This window comes from Bos taurus, unplaced genomic scaffold (genome assembly GCF_002263795.3).
Source record: "Bos taurus isolate L1 Dominette 01449 registration number 42190680 breed Hereford unplaced genomic scaffold, ARS-UCD2.0 Super-Scaffold_1723_ScbfJmS_2085, whole genome shotgun sequence".
NCBI classification, from domain to species: domain Eukaryota; kingdom Metazoa; phylum Chordata; class Mammalia; order Artiodactyla; family Bovidae; genus Bos; species Bos taurus.
This window is the reverse complement of record NW_020192292.1, coordinates 1,933,751-1,956,083: the sequence shown is the minus strand read 5'-3', so window position 1 is coordinate 1,956,083 and position 22,333 is coordinate 1,933,751.

Genomic DNA, 22,333 nt, shown 5'->3' with positions numbered 1-22,333 from the left:
TTCTAGACTTCATAATAAGGCAGCCATCCTTTTTCATAATTCTAGTAGGTATCATCCACTCTCATAAAGAAATATATTAATATAAAAGATATGAAGGTTAAAGCATTTTATGCACTTCCAAACCCTTGCTCCCAAATAAATTTGGTTTTGAAATAACAAATACACATGGCAAAACCTGAAGCCCATCAATTATTAGGTTCAATTATTTAATCTCACCTAAACACCTCAGTGGGGCTTCCCCAGTGGCTCAGCAGTAATGAATTCACCTGCAATGGAGGAGACTCAGGAGACGTCAGTTCAATATCTGGGTCAGGAAGATTCCCCTAGATGAGGAAATGGCAACCCACTCCAGTATTCTTCCCTGGGAAATCCTATAGACAGAGGATCCTAGCGAAATATAGTCCATGGGGGTCTCTGAGTATGAGACAAAAAGACATATGGTTTGCATCATTGATCTCAAGAGACTAAGTGCCAGTAGCTCCTCCCAGGCATTTTGACAACTACATGTCCCAAAACACTTCTAAACACCACTAGATGGGCAGTATATTGTCAATTTGAGAAACACTAGGCCATGTGGTCCAGTGTTTCCTTCTGAGAAGCTTCTTGATTGTATAATTTCTCTGCCTTGACTGCGTTCTTCTGCATTCTCTCTCCTAGTCTTGGTTTCTACATAAGGTTCATAAGGTTATTCTCCTTTCTGTCATTAAACTCCCAGAAGCTGGTTCACAGTGATCCACCATCAGTCCCATCATCCCTGCTGCTGCTGCTAAGTTGCTTCAGTTATGTCCGACTCTGTGCAACCCCATAGACAGCAGCCCACCAGGCTCCCCCGTCCCTGGGATTCTCCAGGCAAGAACACTGGAGTGGGTTGCCATTTCCTTCTCCAATGCATGAAAGTGAAAAGTGAAAGTGAAGTCACTCAGTCATGTCCGACTCTTTGCGACCCCATGGACTGCAGCCTACCAGGCTCCTCCATCCATGGGATTTTCCAGGCAAGAGTACTGGAGTGGGGTGCCATTGCCTTCTCCACCCATCATCCCTAAATTCTTCTATTTGCTACTGGTTTGGCACTTAGTGTGTACCACTGTGTAATGTTTCTCTTGCATGTGAATATCCTACATTCTCTATGAGACTGAGAGTCAGCTGAGTCAGCTGAGAGCAGGGGTCTTCCTTGACTCTGAATAGCATGCATGTTTTAGCTTCCTTCGTGAGGTTGGACTCTCAACCTTTGCTTAAGCTATCACGCTGTTCTGGAAACTTGCCTATCGTTTTCTACTATGAAATGCTTACAAATAAGGCAAACCTTTATCACTCCCCTATGAAAATTTTTTAGGAGTAGAAGATTGTAAGGTGCTGAATAAAACTAAGTCTCGTGATCATCTACATGAACCAAGCATTACCATATACTTTTACAGATCATAGCAACACACACACAGACATATGCAGCTAACAACAAAAAACAATGATAAAAGGCAACACAACTTATTACCCCTCTAAAGAGAAAGTGAGGCAGAGACAGAGAGCTTTTAAGGAATTGGCTGACACAATTTTGGAGGCTGGCAAGTCTGCAATCTGCAGAGCAGAGTAGCCAACTAGAGAACCAGAGAAGAGTAAATGTTGCAACTCAAATACAAAGACAGTCTGGAGGCAGAATTCCTTTCATTTCAGAAGGACCTCAGTCCTTTTCTCTTAGGGCCTTCAACTGATCCGATGAGGCTTACTCATATTATGGAGAGTAATTTGCTTTAAGGATTTAAATGTTAATCTTATTAAAAAAAGATGACCTCACAGTAACATCTTAGAATGGTGTTTCAGCAAAGATCTGGGCAGCATGACCTAGCCAAATAGACATATACAAATTAATCTTCATACTGGATAATATCAAAGAGCAAATCCTAGCAACCTCATTGTTTTATAGGACCTCTTCTTCTAGAAACTACCTGTATTGTTTGACCTTAAAAAAATAGAGATTGTAAAATGAGTCCACAGATTCTGGACTTTCTCTTGGTATGAGATAAGGAGTTTTTCACTCAGGTGAGAGAGAGAGACACACACACAAGATAGGACCCCTGTGAGTTGGAGGTGAACACAGAATGGGAGAACTCGCTTTCATCCCAACACACACACACGAATTCCTAGAAATCCCAAATTTGTGGGCCTCCTCTTCCATTTCCTCTCCATGCCCAACGGTCATCTGATATTTCCCAGCCCATTAGGGTATATTTTGAATATCAGTATCAGTTCATTTGCTCAGTCATGTCCGACTCTTTACAACCCCATGAACTGCACCGTACAGGCCTCCCTGTCCATCACCAACTCCCAGAGTCCACCCAAACCCATGTCCATTCAGTCGGTGATGCCATCCAACCATCTTATCCTCTGTCATCCCCTTCTCTGCCTGCCCTCAATCTTTCCCAGCATCAGGGTCTTTCCAAATGGGTCAACTCTTCGCATCAGGTGACCAAAGTATTGGAGTTTCAGCTTCAACATCAGTCCTTCCAATGAACAACCAGGACTGATATCCTTTAGGATGGACTGGTTGGATCTCCTAGCAGTCCAAGGGACTCTCAAGAGTCATTTCCAAAACCACAGTTCAAAAGCTTCAATTCTTCAGTGCTCAGCTTTCTTTATAGATCAACTCCAACATCCATATATGACCACTGGAAAAACCATAGCCTTGACTAGATGGACCTTGTTGACGAAGTAACATCTCTGTTTTTTAATATGCTATCTAGGGTGGTCATAACTTTCCTTCCAAGGAGTAAGTGTCTTTCAATTTCATGGCTACAGTCACCATCTGCACTGATTTTGGAGCCCTGAAAAATAAAGTCAGCCACTGTTTCCACTGTTTCCCCATCTATTTCCCATGAAGTGATGGGACCGGATGCCATGATCTTAGTTTTCTGAATGTTGAGCTTTAAGCCAACTTTTTCACTCTCCTCTTTCACTTTCATCAAGAGGCTCTTTAGTTCTTCTTCACTTTCTGCCATAAGGGTGGTGTCATCTGCATATCTGAGGTTATTGATATTTCTCCCGGCAATCTTGATTCCAGCTTGTGCTTCTTCCAGCCCAGCGTTTCTCATGATGTACTCTGCATATAGGTTAAATAAGCAGGGTGACAATATACAGCCTTGATCTACTCCTTTTCCTATTTGGAACCAGTCTGTTGTTCCATGTCCAGTTCTAACTGTTGCTTCCTGACCTGCATACAGGTTTCTCAAGAGGCAGGTCAGGTGGTCTGGTATTCCCATCTCTTGAAGAATTTTCCACAGTGTATTGTGATCCACACAGTCAAAGGCTTTGGCACAGTCAATAAAGCATAAATAGATGTTTTTCTGGAACTCTCTTGCTTTTTTGATGATCCAGCAGATGTTGGCAGTTTGATCTCTGGTTCCTCTGCCTTGTCTAAAACCAGCTTGAACAACTAGAAGTTCATGGTTCACATATTGCTGAAGCCTGGCTTGGAGAATTTTAAGCATCACTTTACTAGGGTGTGAGGTCCAGTACTTTGGCCACCTCATGCGAAGAGTTAACTCATTGGAATAGACTCTGATGCTGGGAGGGATTGTGGGCAGGAAGAGAAGCGGACGACAGAGGATGAGATGGCTGGATGGCATCACCGACTCGATGGACGTGAGTCTGAGTGAACTCCAGGAGTTGATGATGGACAGGGGAGGCCTGGCACACTGCGGTTCATGGGGTTGCAAAGAGTTGGACATGACTGAGCGACTGAATTGAACTGAACTGAGGTGAATGCAATTGTGCAGTAGTTTGAGCATTCTTTGGCATTGCCTTTCTTTGGGATTGGAATGAAAACTCACCTTTTCCAGTCCTGTGGCCACTGCTGAGTTGTCCAAATTTTCTGGCCTATTGAGTGCAGCACTTTCACAGCATCATCTTTCAGGATTTGAAATAGCTCCACTGGAATTCCATCACCTCCACTAGCTTTGTTCGTAGTGATTCTTCCTAAGGTGCACTTGACTTAACATTCCAGGATGTCTGGCTCTAGGTGAGTGATCACACCATCATGATTATCTGGGTCGTGAAGATCTTTTTTGTACGGTTCTTCTGTGTATTCTTGCCACCTCTTCTTAATATCTTCTGCTTCTGTTAGGTCCCTACAATTTCTGTCCTTTATTGAGCCCATCTTTGCATGAAATGTTCCCTTGATGTCTCTAATTTTCTTGAAGAGATCTCTAGTCTTTCCCATTCTATTGTTTTCCTCTATTTCTTCGCATTGATCACTGAGGAGGGCTTTCTTATCTCTCCTTGCTAGTCTTTGGAACTCTGCATTCAAATGGGTATAACATTCCTTTTCTCCTTTGCTTTTCACTTCCCTTCTTTTCACAGTTATTTGTAAGGCTTCCTCATTCAGCCATTTTGCTTTTTTGCATTTCTTTTTCTTGGGGATGGTCTTGATTCCTGTCTCCTGTACAATGTCACAAACCCCCGTCCATTTTGAATATGCCTAAAACCATTTGTGAGTTGTCTAACAGTCACATAACCTCTCCTAGCCATCTCCAAACCTTTAAACTTTGGAAATGTTTTCTCTTCATCGGAATCTTTTTCTTCTGTTCCTTTCAGAATTTAGTCTCACAGAAAGAAAGAATGTGTCTAAGGAACATAAAGAGTCCCCTACCTGCCTTCTCTACTTTCACTATAAACAATGATTATGATAATATGTAGCATAGTTTACAATTTGTGATTCCCAGGTGGCTCAGATGGTAAAGAATCTCCCTGAAATGCAAGAGACCCAGATTCAATCCCTAAGTCAGGAAGATCCTCCAGAGAAGGGAACGGTAACCCATTCCAGTATTCTTGCCTGGAGAATTCCATAGAGAGAGGAGACTGGAGGGCTCCATAGGGTTGCAAAGAGTCAGACACAACTGAGCGACTAACACACAATTTATGTAGATACAGTGCACTTTGTCATCTTACATAACTCTCAAAATTTAGGTTGACAGGATAAAAGTTATTGTTGTCATTTTGTTTGGACTTTATATATAAAGTTTTAAATAGCAATTGAGTGAATACATTATATACTTTTAAGAAGAAAATATATAGTATTTTTAAATCAAATTATTCATATTTTTTACTACCTGAATCATAGGCCTAGAATCAAGACAAATTTGAATGACTTCTCAGGTCACAGAAACTTTCCCAGTGTTTATACCTTTGCTGCACCCATGTCCTTCTTTGGAGGAACCATTTCTCCCCTCTGGTCCCGACTTAAGTGCTTGCAGGCTAAGTCATTTCAATCGTGTCTGACTATTTGTGACCCTATGAACTATAGCCCGCCAGGCTCCTCTGTCCATGGGATTCTCTAGGCAAGAATACTGTAGTGGGTTGCCATGCCCTCCTCCAGGAGATCTTCCCAACCCAGGGATCGAACCTGCATCTCTTACATCTCTTGCACTGACAGGCAGGTTCTTTACCACTAGGCACCACCTGAGAAGCCTGGTCCCAACTTATAGTTGACCCAAATGGGAGCTATGTGACTCAGTCTCCAGACCTCCAAGGATGGGGCTAATGCATGGGTGTCTTACCACACTCTTAACCCAGTGATTAGAATAAAAAACAGACATAAGCCCCAACATTTAGTCACTGAAAATTTTCAAATAGAAGATTAGTGTTTCATCTTTACCCAATTTCATTTCTGCCACAAACATGTAAGAGTATAAACCTAGAAGCTAATATGCACAAGGTTTCAACCATAAAGTGACAGCCAAACTGAATGAACAAAGCTATCACTCAGAGATGAACAAAGGCATGAGATGGCCAGAGAAGATAAGAATATCATGAGTGAGTGAATCTCTGGTTTGTTTCAGTCTCATCGACCCACTTATTGAGCCTTAATTCCTTGGTTACTTTTGACCTAAACAAGAAATCAAAGCAGAGAGTTCTTTGAGAAAAAACAAAGCATCTCGTCAATTATCTGCATATTATTCTAAGTAATTGAAGATGTTTCCTTTAAAGTTTTTAACTATTAACTGACTGAAATTGCATATGTGCAGTCAGAGGATTTGCCTTCAAAAACTGTTTTAGAAGAGCTATATTATTTTACCCTTTCCTATCCAACGTGTATATGTCCATAAAAATGCCAATTTCTTCATAGGGAAATGTTCTAGCTATATGAAAAATTTCATAATAAAATCTAAGTTTATTTTATAAAGCAACAAAGCAGTCAATGTAATACTGTATCTGTAAATAGGGAAGACATGTTCTAAGGGGAGACAAGTTCCAGATGTTCAAGCTGGATTTAGCAAAGGCAGAGGAACCAGAGATCAAATTACCAACATTCTTTAGATCATAGAAAAAGCAAGAGAATTCCAGAAAAACATCTACTGCTTCATTGACTACACTAAACCCTTTGACTGTGTGGATCACAACAAACTATGGAAAATTCTTAAAGAGGTGGGAATACCAGACCACCTGACCTGCCTCTTGAAAAATCTGTATGTGAGTCAAGAAGCAATAGTTAGAACCAGACATGAGACAACAGACTGGTTCCAAATTGGGAAAGGAGTACGTCAAGGCTGTATATTGTCACCCTTCTTATTTAACTTATATGCAGAGTGCATCATGTGAAATGTTGGGCTGGATGAAGCACAAACTGGAATCAAGATTTCCAGGAGAAATATCAATAACCTCAGATACGCAGACAATACCACCCTTATGGCAGAAAGCAAAGAGGAACTAAAGAGCCTCTTAATGAAGGTGAAAGAGGAGAGTGAAAAAGCTGGTTTAAAACCCAACATTCAAAAAACGAAGATCATGGCATCCAGTCCCATCTGCTGCTAAGCTGCTGCTGCTAAGTCGCTTCAGTCATGTCCGACTCTGTGCGACCCCATAGACGGCAACCCACCAGGCTCCCCCGTCCCTGGGATTCTCCAGGCAAGAACACTGGAGTGGGTTGCCATTTCCTTCTCCAATGCATGAAAGTGAAAAGTGAAAGTGAACTCGCTCAGTCGTGTCCAACTCTTATCGACCCCATGGACTGCAGCCCACCAGGTTCCTCTGTCCATGGGATTTTCCAGGCAAGAGTACTGGAGTGGGGTGCCATTGCCTTCTCCATCCAGTCCCATCACTTCATGGCAAATAGATGGGGAAACAATGGAAACAGTGACAGACTTTATTTTCTTGGGCTCCAAAATCACTGCAGATGGTGACTACAGCCATGAAATTAAAAGAAGCTTGCTCCTTGAAAGAAAAGCTATGACCAACCTAGACAGCATATTAAAAAGCAGAGACATTACTTTGGCAAAAAAGGTCTGAATAGTCAAAGCTATGGTTTTTTCAGTAGTCAGATATGGATGTGAGAGTTGGACCATAAAGAAGGCTGAAGGTCAAAGAATTGATGTTTTTGAACTATGGTGTTGGAGAAGACTCTTGAGAGTCCCTTGGAAACCGAGATCAAACCAGTCCATCCTAAAGGAAATCAGTCCTGAGTATTCTTTGGAAAGACTGATGCTGAAGCTGAAACTCCAATACTTTGGCCACCTGATATGAAGCACTGACTCATTGGAAAAGACCCTGATGCTGGGAAAGATTGAAGGCAAGAGGAGAAGGGCATGACAGAGGAAGAGATGGTTGGGTGGCATCACGGATTTGATGGATGTGAGTTTGATCAAGCTCCGGGAGTTGGTGATGGACAGGGAAGCCTGGCATGCTGCAGTCCATGGGGTTGCAGAGTTGGAAATGACTGAGTGACTGAACTGAACTGAACTTCAGGGTAGATATCTAAATGACAGTCTTTCATAGGAGAGACTTAATAGATAATTTTATTTTTTAAATAAATTGCTTTGGCATTATTAATTTTAACACTATGTTTGTGTGTAGTAGTAGATTCCAAGGTTGTTGGAGAATTGGTGCTTGGAGGGAAAGATTAATGGTGTGCTATCAGAAGTGACTATCAGTGACATGAAATATGGAAGAAATATTTCAGGTGGTTTTCTAACTGTGCAATTGCTTTCATTCTAACAAATTGTCAACAAAAGCAATAATACCTCCCACCACCACCACCACCATCTTTATATGACCTGATAGGTATAGTAAAGAGAAAAATCAAACAAGAATAAAAAAAGAAGCCACTATGAGATGCTTTAGACTTCCTCAGGAAGTGCAGGGAGTGCATTTGCAAAGAGTATATCCCCTTTGGGAACAGCATTTTACATATGGTAGAAGTAGTAGATAAATTTATAGAAAAAGTTGAACAGTTGTACAAAGAGAGAAAGAATATTCTGCAAAATCAATTCTGATACATCGATTTCCATGACAATGACAACCAGCATGGGACATGGAATAGCAGGCAACCAGGAAGAGCATAAGCATACAATACAAATATAAGTTAACTCTATATACTTTATATAATTCTCATTCCAAAATTATACTCTAGAAATAGCTTTGTGGTTTGTATAAAATTGCAATTTAAATAAATTCTCCAGGTAATGTTAAAGATAGGAGTATGGACTGGGTGGATACTAACTAAAAATAAGAGTTAAGGTTTTGATGTTCAAAGAGGGCAGACCAGGTACCCAGCTAGGGAGTACTGATTACTGATACCTAGACTCAACAAAATCCTATCTTCAGGATCTGTATATTACTACTGATAATGCAGTAAAATAATGCTTTAGTTTAAGGTTAAAATTAAATTCTTCATTGACGAAATTATTGTGTTCACCTGCTTTCCAATAAATTCCAAAATATGATTCACTAGCTATTCATGGGAGAAGGCACTGGCACCCCACTCCAGTACTCTTGCCTGGAAAATCCCATGGACAGAGGAGCCTCGTGGGCTGCAGTCCATGGGGTCGCCAAGAGTCGGACACGACTGAGCGACGTCATTTTCACTTTTCACTTTCATGCATTGGAGGAGGAAATGGCAACCCACTCCAGTGTTCTTGCCTGGAGAATCCCAGGGACAGTGGGGCCTAGTGGGCTGCCGTCTATGGGGTCGCACAGAGTCAGACATGACTGAAGCGACTTAGCAGCAGCAGAAGCAGCAGCTATTCATGAGGACTTCCCACAGAAAAGGGCCTATGTACAAGCAATATATTTTTTTGTATTGTTTTGCTAGACTCATGAGAATGAAGAGAAATACCCAAAGAGCCAGGAAGAGTAAACAGAAAAAAATGAGCTGAAACCTAACCAAAAAGCCATGAGCAAATACAAAAAATCTTGGGTTATCAACAAGAGAAGTAGAAAAGGATAAATGAATCTGATTAAATTGGGGAACTTAGTAGAGGCCTAGAGTGGTGCTAGTTTTAGAGTGTCATGGCCCTTGGTGATGGCAGAAACAAGAAAACAAAGACTTAAATAAAGACATACCATGTTCATATACTGGATGAATCAAAATAGTACAGATGTTGATTCTTACAAAATTGATACAGTATGGCTAAATTTTTCCAAAATTAATGACAGACACAAAAGCACAATTCCAGGAGGCTCACATAACACTAAGCAGGATAAATACAAAAAATTAAGGCTACACTTAGACATCTCATATTCAAACTAGAGAAAATCAAAGATAAAAGAAAATCTCAAAAGAAACTGAATGGCAGGGAGTCAAGACACCTTGCCTGTAGACAAACAAAGGATAAGAATTACATAGGATTTCCCTTCAAAATCATGCAAGCAAGAAGAGAGTGTTATGAAATATTTAATGTGTTGAAAAAACTACCAACTTAAAATTATGTGTTCAGTGAAATTATCAATTGGAAGTGAAGAAATGACTTCTTATACAAACAAAAACTAATGGCAATTATCACCAGGGGGCCAGCCTTACAAGGCATGTTAAAAGCAGCTCTTCAGTGAAAAAGAAAATGATAAAGTCAGAAGCTCAGGTCTACATAAAGAAAAGAGGACCAGTAGAGAAGGAATAAATTAAAGTAAAATGCAATAGTTGATCTAATAATTGTTGGTTCAAAATAATGATACTAGCAATGTATTGGTTGATTACAGCTTATGTATAAGTGAAGTGAACAGCAATATTTAAAGGGACAAAAGGGAGGGGCTAGGAATATTTTATTATAAAATGCCTGTATTACTCATGAAGAGGTACAGTACTATTTGAATATAGACTTACATTAGCTGCAAATGTGTACTGCAAGCTCTAAAAATAATTTTAAAGTACAATTGATAGACAAAAGAGAACAGAATATTAAATCATAAAATTTTCAAAACCAGACAAGACAGAAAAATAGGGGTAAAAATAAAAACAAAGAACAAATACAGATAGAAAACAGATACAGATATAATAGCTAATAATCCAACATTATCAATAATCACTTTCAATGTAAATGGTCTAAGTAAACAATTTTAAAGAGATAGAGGCTTACCGTGGACTAAATAATTAAAAACTAAGACTCAACTGTAATTGTCTACAAGAAACCCATTTTAAGTTAATGACACACATAATTAAAAGTAAAGGGATGCATAAAGATACCATGCTAACACTAAACAAAAGAAAACTGGAGTACCTATATTAATTCCAGACAAAGCATACTGAAGTACAAGGAATATTATTAGGGATAAAGAGTGATATTATATAATAATAAATTCTCCAAGAAGATATGACAATTCTTAATGAGTATGTGTATGTGACTAACAAAAAAGCATTAAAATATGTGGGATACAAATTAATAGAAGTGCAAAGAAAAACAGACAAATCATTATTTTAATTGAACATTTTAATACCCCTCTATCAGTAATTCACAGATCCAGCAAGCATAAAATCAGAAAGGATATACTCAGAGTACCATAAATCAACAGTTTGTAATTTACATTTATAGACTACTTCATCCAACAACAGCAGAACACCAAACTGACATGGGACACTCACCCCAGATATACCACATTTTAGGCCCCAAAACACACCTTGGCAAATTTAAAAGAATAGAAATCATATAAAGTATGCTCTCAGACAACAGTGAAATTTAAACTAGAAATCAGTAACAGAAAGATAGCTGGGAAATGTCAGGATATTTGCAGGTTAAACAACCCACTTCTAAATAATACATAGGTCAAAAAAAAGTTGCAGGGGAAAATTTTTAAATGTATTGAACTAAATGAAAATACTTAAATGTATTGAACTAAATGAAAATACAACTCTTTACAATTTGGGGATGCAGAAAAGCAATATTTAGTTGTACCAAACTATTGGGTCATTGAGGGCACTGTATAGCACTGAATTCATACATTAGAAAAGGAAATATATATAAAATTATCAACCTAAACTTCCACCACAGGAAACTAGAGAAAGAAGAGCAATCTAAACCAACAGCAGGCAGAAGAAAAGAAATAACAGAGAAGAAATCAGTGAAATTGAAAATGAGAAAACGCAACCAAACCAAAAGCTGGTTCTTTGAAAACATCAGTGAAATTCATAAACCTCCAGCCAGGCTAACCAAGTCAAAAAGAGAAGACACAGGCTACTATTATCAGAATTGAAAGAAATATTATAATAACTGATCCCATTGATGTTAGAGGAACAGGAGTGGAATATTATGAACAACTCTATACTCACAAATTTGGTAATTTAGATGAAATAGGCCAATTTCTTGAAATACACACTTTAACAAAACTCACAAAAGGGGAATTAGAAGTCTGTATTTAGTAAATAAATTGAATCAATAACTAATAACCTTGAAGAAAAGGAAAGCATCACTCCCATATGATTTCACTGGTGAATTCTATCATTTAAGCAAAAATTACACCAGTTCTCTACAAAAATCTTCCAGAAAATAGAACTCTGAAGGAACTTGTTCCAACTCATTCTATGTTGCCAGTATTACAGTTATACCAGAAACAGATAAAAACATTATAATAAAGGAAAACTACAGACAAATATCTTTCCTAAACATAAATGCAAAAATGTTCAAAGTATTAAGAAATTAAATCCAACAATGTATAAAAAGAATTAAACATCCTAAGTGAATCTTTTCCTAGTATGCAAGGCTAATTTAACATTCAAAAATCAAATAATGAAATCCATCAAATTAACAGGCTAAAGAAGAAAATTCATATGATCATATCAGTAGTTTCATAAAAAGAACTAGACAAAATTCAACATCTATACTTGATAAAAAGCTCAAAGCAAAGTAGGAATGAAGGGGAACATTCTCAACTTAAGAAAAGAACATCTCCCAAAAATAAAAAAGAAAAAAATCTACAGCTAACAACATAGTTAACTGTGAGAAACTATTTAATTTCTCCCTAAGATTAGAACCAAGGTAACTATTTCTCCTGCCATTACTCCTATTCAGTGTTGCACTGCAACTCCTAGCTAATCCAATAAGATAAGAAAATGAAATTAAATGTATATGGATTGGGAAGGAAGAAGGAAAAACTGCTTACCAATGACATGGTTGCTTATATAGGAAAATCTCAAACAAACAGAAAGTTTAAAAAAAAACTCCTGAAACTAATAAACAATTACAGAAAAGTTGCAGAATACAGAATTAATAAATAAAACTCAACTGTTTTGTCAGTTATCAACAGTAAAAAAAAAAGTTGAAATTTTAAGTTAAAAACTCAACACCATTTGTATTAGCAAGAACAAAGAAGAAATACTTACGTCTAATAAGATATTACAATTTCATATGAAGAAAGCTACAAACTATGGAAAAAATCAAAATAAATGACAAAAGTCCATGGTCTTGGATAGGAAGACTTAATATTGTTAAGATGTAAGTTTTGTCCAAACTCATCTGTAAATTCAGTGCAATCTCATTCAAAATCCGACCAAGAAATTTTGTGGATGTTAACAAACTAATTCTAAAGTTTATTCCAAAAGTCAAAAGAATTCAGAATAGCCAAGTGAATACTCAGGAAAAATAAACTCAATAGATTGACACCACTCAACCTCAAGCCTTCCTACAAAGCTACAATAATCAAGAAACTATGGTACTGGCAAAAGAATACACACAGAGATCAATAAAATTAAAAAAAAAAAAAAAGAATGCCCCCAAAGAGATGCACAAAATACAGTCCACTGATCTTTGACAGAGAAGCAAAGGTAATTCAATGAGGAAAGGATAAACTTTTCAACAAATGGTTGTAGAACTGGATACCCACATCCCCAAAATAATGACTCTAAATATGATTTTATGCCTTTCACAAAAATAACTCAAAATGGGTCATAGAACTAAATATGAAATTTATAATTATAAATTTTCTAAAAAATAACATAGAAAAATCTGAGTGACCTTTAGCTTGATAATGGCTTTTTAGATACAACACTAAAACATGATCCAAAAGCTAAAAAATGTATAAGCTACACTACATTAATATTAAAAGCATCTGCTTTACAAAAGACACTGTTAAGAGAATGAAAGTTAAGTCACTGACTTGGAGAAAATATTTGCAAAACACATACCTGATAAAGGACTTGTATTCAAAAATATACAAAGCCCTCTCATAATTTCACAGTTCAAAAGCATCAAAACCACGGTTCAAAAACGTCAATTCTTTGGCACTCAGGTTTCTTTATAGTCCAACTCTCACATTCATACATGACTACTGGGAAAACCATAGCTTTGAGTAGACAGACCTTTGTTGGAAAAGTAATGTCTCTGCTTCTTAATATGCTATCTAGGTTGGTCATAGCTTTTCTTCCAAGGAGTAAGCAAAGTGAAGTGTGATGTTGGAGAAGACTCTTGAGAGTCCCTTGGACTGCAAGGAGATCCAACCAGTCAATCTTAAAGGAAATCAGTCCTGAATATTCTTTGGAAAGACTGATGCTGAAGCTGAAACTCCAGTATTTTGGCCACCTGATGTGAAGAACTGACTCATTTGAAAAGATCCTCATGCTGGAAAAGATTGAAGGTGGGAGGAGAAGGGGACGACAGAGGATGAGACGGTTGGATGGATAACTCAATGGACATGAGTTTGGGTAAACTCCGGGAGTTGCTGATGGACAGGGAAGCCTGGCGTGCTGCAGTCCATGGGGTCGCAGAGAGTCAGACATGACTGAGTGACTGAACTGACTGACTCGTAATTCCAAAGCAAGTAAAAAACAAACCAATTTTAGAAGTTTAGTTAAAATATGTGTAATTGTCAAACTCAAAAACTGAGACTGGTTAGATAGCAGATTAGACACAGTCCAGAACTAAAATACTTCTCTGGAAATGAAGCTGAAGAAATTCTTGAGAATGAAGCATGGAAAGAGAAGTAGATGAAAAACAATGACGAGATAGTACATAAACAGAATAAGAAAGGCTAATATATGTCTATTTATACTGATTGGGGGGAAAATAGATATGAAGCAATATATATTAAAATAAAGCCACAGATTTTAAAACTATAGTAAAACCTCAAAAACTATAAGACAAAGGGAGGATCTTAAAAGTAATTGTTTAATTTTAAAGTCTAAGACTATAAAGGAAGCAGTGGGATTGAATATGGAAGAAACAGGTAAGTACTTGCCAACAAATTGCTGATGACCTAGTTTTGAGTTGGATGGTGGTTTCATGATTATGCTTCATCATTTTATATATTTTCAGTACTCTACACTATCAAAAAGTACAAAATAAAGATAAGTTTAAACACTTTCCCAAACATAATTTACTTTGACTATTATATTTCTCTGAGGCAAGTTTTTCCCTCTTTTCTGTGGGAAAATTGGGACACATTGACATTGCTAAGATTATATATTGGGTAAATAGGGAGGTGGGTCTAGAACCAAGTATTCAGACTTCACCATACATGTTTTGTTGTTTTTTGTTGTTTGTTTTTTACATTAAGCGGCATTGCCTCCCAGAGAGATATGATCTGAAAGAGATAATTCTTTGCCTTTTACATTCATACTTTAATTTCCCAAAAACATAACTTGTGCTTAGTCACTCAGTCGTGTCCAACTCTTTGCGACCCCATGGACTGAAGCCCGCCAAGCTCCTGTGTCCATGGGGATTCTCCAGGCAAGAATACTGGAGTGGGTAGCCCTTGCCTTCTCCAGAAACACATCTTGCTGCTGCTGCTGCTGCTAAGTCGCTTCAGTCGTGTCTGACTCTGTGTGACCCCATAGACAGCAGCCCACCAGGCTCCTCTGTCCATGGGATTCTCCAGGCAAGAACAGTGGAGTGGATTGCCATTTCCTCCTCCAATGCATGAAAGTGAAAAGTCAAAGTGAAGTTGCTCAGTTGTGTCCGACTCCTAGCGACCCCATGGACTGCAGCCCACCAGGCTCCTCCGCCCATGGGATTTTCCAGGCAAGAGTACTAGAGTGAGGTGCCATTGCCTTCTCCAGAAACACATCTTAAAACTGACTAAAAGGAAAGACAGTCATTCTGGCTAAAACTTGACACTCAAATTCTCAATGCAGAAGCTGTATTATAGCAAAGAAAGAGACCCTATTAAAGTAAATTATGTTAAATGTGCTGACACATCCATGCTATATCAACTGTATCTCTGCTTTTAATGCTATTCTACTTTGACTAAAAATTAATGGGTTGTGGTGAATCAATTACAATCTAATAAAGATACCATTGGAAAGTCTGAATAAAAAATGCAGAATCATTGTTATAAAAAACAAGGGAAAAATTTGATTTACAAAGAACTTAATACCCACTCTTATACATTTTTTTCATTCTTAATTCACTTACGTTTTTACCTGCACACTTTCTATTTGCAATCACACATCTATCGAATGACAGAGTTCGATTCAATGCAACATTATGAAATCTTGGCAGGCTAGCTCCTACTTAGGTAACTTTCTTTTGTGCTTCTCTACTCAGAAGCACTTCAGGTTTTTTGTTTGTTTGTTTGTTTATTAGTGGTAGTGTTTAGCAGTGATTTTCAATTATAATTAGCTTTGAAAACAACATTCCTGCTCCTCCACCTGATAAATCAAAGGCATTTTGAGATGTCAGAGATAAAGCAAGTTTCCTAAATTTGGGAATATTCTTAAATCACCTCCAGAATCTTGATTTTAAAAGAAGTTGAGATTATATCTATCAACACAAAAGAGTCTGGTTTAAAAATAAAAGAATTCAAGTACAGCCACTATGGAGAACAGTGTGGAGATTCCTTAAAAAACTGGAAATAGAACTGCCTTATGGCCCAGCAATCCCACTGCTGGGCATACACACCAAGGAAACCAGAATTGAAAGAGACATGTGTACCCCAATGTTCATCGCAGCACTGTTTATAATAGCCAGGGCATGGAAGCAACCTAGATGTCCATCAGTAGATGAATGGATAAGAAAGCTGTGGTACATATACACAATGGAGTATTACTCAGCCATGAAAAAGAATACATTTGAATCAGTTCTAATGAGGTGGATGAAACTGGAGCCTATTATACAGAGTGAGGTAAGCCAGAAAGAAAAACACCAATACAGTATACTAACGCATATATATGGAATTTAGAAAGATGGTAACAATAACCCTGTATACGAGACAGCAAAAGAGATACTGATGTATAGAACAGTCTTTTGGACTCTGTGGGAGAGGGAGAGGGTGGGATGATTTGGAAGAATGGCATTGGAACATGTATAATATCTTATATGAAACGAGTCGTCAGTCCAGGTTCGATGCACGATACTGGATGCTTGGGGCTGGTGCACTGGGACAACCCAGAGGGATGGTACGGGGAGGGAGGAGGGAGGAGGGTTCAGGATGGGGAACAAGTGTATACCTGTGGCGGATTCATGTTGATATATGGCAAAACCAATACAATATTGTAAAGTTTAAAAATAAAATTAAAAAAGAAAAAATAAATAAAATAAATAAAAAATAAAAATAAAAGAATTCAAACTATAATTCTGAAAACAATTCATTGAACTGCATTAATCAATCAATAGTCACTTGTTCAAAAAGCCTACATTTTACTTAAAACTACATAGTGAGTGTAGACACACATAAGGAAATATGACATTATTAACTATTCCTCAAGATTAACCTCAGAAGAGAGAATGAAGTGGATATCAAGGTATTCAACAGGCTGATTGAATGAAACACAAGAATACACACACACATACACACATACAACTCTGATATCACAGATTGTATCTCTTAAAAATAGCCTGTTACAAGAAAAATATGCTTAAATTTTCAAAATATTCAAATCATAATTCATTTCATTTCATCTTGAAGCTTGAAAATTTCAAACATCATTTAAAGGATTATTACTGATTCTAGTTAGAAAACAGTTCATTTCTTTAGATAGTTGTGTTCTATTCTCAGGCTTTAAAACAAAGTAAGTTAGAGAGAGTTTATAAATTAAAAGATGACTCTGAAGCAACATTAATCCAGAAACTGTACTGCCTCATAAATAGTTTTATCTTATAGAAATTGCTAAATAAAAAGGAAAATACTAACATGTAATAAGTTAATTTACATTCCATTGAGTTACATATTTAGAGTTCAATATATCCAGATTTCTTGAGCTGTTTCTTATTTAAGGTGTTGTGTTAGATTTTAGAATCTGCTTTTGGAGAAGCTGTTAATATGGTATTATGGCATCTATAGTTAGTAAATAACTCCATTTGCACAATAGCATGAATAGACGGTAGACAATTATCACTCATATTTCTTAACCAATATATCTTTAGCACTTTGCATTTGACTTAAGATAGATAAGGTGGAGACATGAGAATTTCAAGTTAGAAGATCTATATCAGGTTCTGAATGTGTTTATTCCTTGCTTTGCATGGCTTGCAAAATGTCAAATAAAATGTGTATCTCAATTTACTCATCCGTAAAATTAGAGCAATAGTACCCCAGTAGTCACCAGAGTTTACATATAAAGTCATGAATGTGAAAACACTTTGATGAATGAAAAATTCTGTTCAAACATATCATGGTTTTCAGCTGTGGTATCAGATTGAGCTACATTAACTTTACCAGGGGTATTTATATAATTTGGAGACAACATGGAGATTATTAGGTGTCATGCATAGTGGATTATTTGGGGGGAAAAATGACCACTACTACTACCTTTCCTGTAACCACATCCCTTGCAATGTGATCAGCTCTTCTAATCAAGAGGTGAGGTCTCTCTCTCCACTTCCTCAATCTAGGCTGGCCTTGTGATTTGCTTTGGCTAATACATATGTGCTGATAAGAGGTTAATAATACACTCTACTGGGAAAAAAGAAGCTCTCATTTGTAGCATTTGTGATTTCTGAAGTATAAATATTGCCCTATGATCAATTTCAAGGTATCCACGTGTCCTCACTCTTTCTGCATCAGTTGATACAGTCATATGATTTTTTTTTTCTTTTAGCTTGTTAATATGAAAGATTGGGTTTCCCTGGTGGCTCAGTGGTAAAGAACTCACCTGCCAACTCAGGAGACCCAGGTTCAATCCTGGGTCAGGAAGATCCCCTGGAGAGGGAAATGGCAACCCACTCCAGTATTCTTGCCTGGGAAATCCCATGAACAGGGGAGCCTGGCGGACTATACTCCACGGGGTTGGACAACAACAACGTGGCACATCTCAGCCCTCAGGAGTCAGTGTAAGTTGGATTCAGTCTGCCAATGCAAATAGAACATGGTAGAGGGGATACCACTCCACTCTGACTCTGGGCCTACAGAGGTCCTGCCTGCAACAGCTTGGTGTGTTTGAACTCTGCTCACCTGTCATATGAATAAGCCTGGGAAAACTTCCTAGAGGAGAAGAGATAGCTGACCCTACATTTTCCAAAGGTCTGCTTAACACCATTTCACTTTTATGAAAGACTCATATTAGTACATGTTTTCGCTAACCAAAGGAAATCCCAAGAAGATTCCAGCTTTTACTAGATAAAGTGAAAACAGCATTTAGTGTTTGTTCTGCAGAGAGCAGTTACAGAGCCTGCACATCCCAAGCAGTGTGTCATGGCCAAACTCCTTCCACAGGAACCACACTCAGCATCTTGGCATCCAGACGTCACAGCTTTGAATTACATCTGTGAGCATCTGTGCTTTATCTTGATTGTTTTGTGCATCCTTTAGAAAGAAGCCCTGGCTTCTTCACTTTATGCCATCTCTGCTGACAAAAGGTTCCTGGGAACCCCCTACTTTCAGATAGCCGGGGAGACCTGTAATCCCATTGCCCCAACCAACAGCTTATCATCTCTAGAGCAAGAACATCTCTCTACTTGACAGCAGACTGCAGATTTATGAGGGAGCTTAGATAAGAACAGAACCACTGACCCGAACAGAACCACAGAATCAAATATATGAACCCACAGAACACTGTTCCAAATAAATGCCTATTGTCCTAACCCACTAAATTTTGGTTTGATTTATTATAAATCGGTTGACCCACACTTATTTAATATTATTTCACAGCAATGGGGGTCAGCTTCTTATACTCTTTGATTGCTGAGATAATCTAAAGTGTATATGTATGTGAGCTGAGATGAATGTTGAGTATTGTACTGACATACACTTTTAAACCAGAAGTCCATCTTTCACCTAGAACATATGGCTTCTAGTGTATTTGCTATTACTTACTTCTGTTGACTACTTTGCTATAAAATATAAATACCTATAAAACACTAAAGATCAAATAAAATACACTAGCCAAGGCGTCACTTAGAGAGCAGCTCTCCTAATTTTCTGTATCCTCTTTCCAGCTATAAGAGTTGACCACTGGACATGAGAACCACTCTACTTAAATAGTCATAAAGAACTTTAGAAAATAAATAACTGAAAATGAACACTGTGACCAAACTAAGCATATGTCTCCATAGGGTTTTCCAAAAGCAAAAGTGCTTTAAAAAGAAAAGATTCACTCCATCTCTGTAGAGTATAAATTTAAAAATGGATAAAAATCGAATTTTGCTTTTAATTACTGGGAGTACATGATTTAAAAAAAATGCTTAGAAAGATTTTAAATTGTGTTGGCAAGTCAGTTTCAGAGATTCAAAGTCTGGGGGACTTTGGTTCCAAAAGAGACAAAAAAAAAAATGACCTGATATGCAACTTTAATTTCTATTGACTTGATTCTCATCTTTAAGATAGAGACCTTCTGAGAGAAATCTTTCTTTGAAAATTACTAGGATATTTTCTTTCACTTTCCTTTCCTTTCCCTTTCTTCCCTGTACACCAGAAATGTTAAATGATATTATCACTTAAAAACAAGTGATTCAATAAGAGTCATCAAAGTGGATGTTTTTACCTTGTTCCAAAACTTAGGAGGAAAGTCACCAGCAGGTATAATGGAAGCTAGCTATAGGTTTTTGTAGATGATTTTTTTCAAATCAATGAAGTTCCCTCTATTCCTATTTTTAAGAATGTTTTTATTATGAATGGGTATTGAATTTTGTCAAATGCCTGAATCAGTTGGTATGACCAGAAGATTGTTTTCCTTTAGTTTCTTAATATGGTAGATTAAACTGATTGCCTCTCAAATATTGAACCAGACTTGCATCTCTGGAAGGAACTTCAGTTGGTTACAGTATATAGTTGGTTTTATGTATTGCTGAATTCTATTTGTTAATATTTTTAAGGATTTTTAAATCTAATTCATGAGGTATATTCATCTGTAGTTTGATTACTTTGTTTTGGAACTATTTTTGTCTGGTTTTTATGCATCACAATACAAGCTTCATAAAGTGATTTGGGAAATGTTTCTTCTATTTTCTAGAAGAGATTGTGTAGAACTGATGTTAATTCTTCTTCAAATAGCTGGTAGAACTGTCCAGGGAAACCATCTGGGCCTGGAGATTGTTACTTTTTAAATTAAGATAGTAATTTCTGTTATAGTTACAAGGATATGCAAATTATGCATTTCTTATTGGGTGAGCCATGTTAGATGTATTTTTTAGGGAATTGGTTCATTCATCAAAGAAGATATACAGATGGAAAATAAGCATGTCAAAGATGTTCAACATCATTAGCCATGAATAAAATGTAAATTAAAACCACAATGAGATATCACTTCACACCTATCACGTAGAAGAATGATTAAACTGTTTTTAAAATGACAAAACCAAATCTTAGGATGCAGAGAAACTGGCTCACTCATATCTTGCTGATAGGAACATAAAATAGTACAGTCACTCTGAAAAACAATTTGTCAGATTCTTAGAAAACTAAACATGCAACTACCTTATGACACAACAATTGCATTCCTGAGTATTCCCAAGGTATAGTCACACAAGATCCTGAACACAAATATCTACAGCAGCTTTACTCATAATAATCCAAAACTGGAAACATCTCGGAAATCCTTCCTTGAGTGAGTGGTTAAACAAACTGGTACAACCATACCATAGAATACTTCTTAGCAACCTAAATTAGCTAACAGGTACATGAAATTACCTGGATGAATCTCTAGAGAATTATGAGGAATGAAAAAAGACAATCCCAAAAAAGTGACATACTGTATGATCCCATTTATAAAGGCATACTTGAAATGACAAAATTACAGGAACGGGGAATATGTTAGGGTTATCAGAATTAAAAAAGGGATGGGACCAGGAAGGAACTTGGTGTGGTATGACAGGGCAACATGAGGGATCCTTGTGGTGATAATGTTTTGTGTCTTGACTGTATCAATGCCAATATCCTGATTGTGATTCTGTACTATAGTTATGCACAGCTACCACTGGATAAGGTTAACCACCAGTGTCCGTATCATTTCTTAAACAGCTGTATATAAATCTACTATTATATTAAAATAGAAAGTGTTTTTTTAAACAATAAAACAACTGATTCAAACAAGCTTATTTATACACATCCAACAAACTGTAGCTACTCTGATGGAACCACATGAAATGAATAGTGCCAATAAAGGCAAGATCTTGGCACTGAATAAGCTATCTGAATTGCATCACTTATAATTACTTAATTATTCATTCATAAAAAGCTGCATTAATTGAATGACAACTGAGTAATAACTATAAGCAATGCATTATAATAAAATATGCAAATAATATTATGACTTGGATTAGTGATACTAGATATTATCATTTATAACACCAGGTAAGTTTGTCTGGACATTTAGGGAACTTAGGATATGCAAGAACAACAGTATTGTCATGTAATGAATGGTGCGATCCAGCCAACACACTTCAATATGGCTTCCCATGTACCAGAGAAGCTCACATACTAGGTTAGCAGTGGTTCCCAGAAAAGTTTTTAATGAGATATGGTGAATATAAGTGAGATGATCAGTCAGAGACATCTAGAAAACAACCAGAGTGATATTTAAATGTATTTCTTAGTACCATTTTTGAGTACCTACTTTGTGCCTTCACTATCCGGGAGATAGTACAGGGCAGGGGAAGCCTGGCACACTGCAAACAGTCCATGGGGGTCGCAATCAGACACGACTTAGAGACTGAACAACAACAACATAACAAACTGTCTTTACATATTCAATATCATGTCAACTCTATGTTTC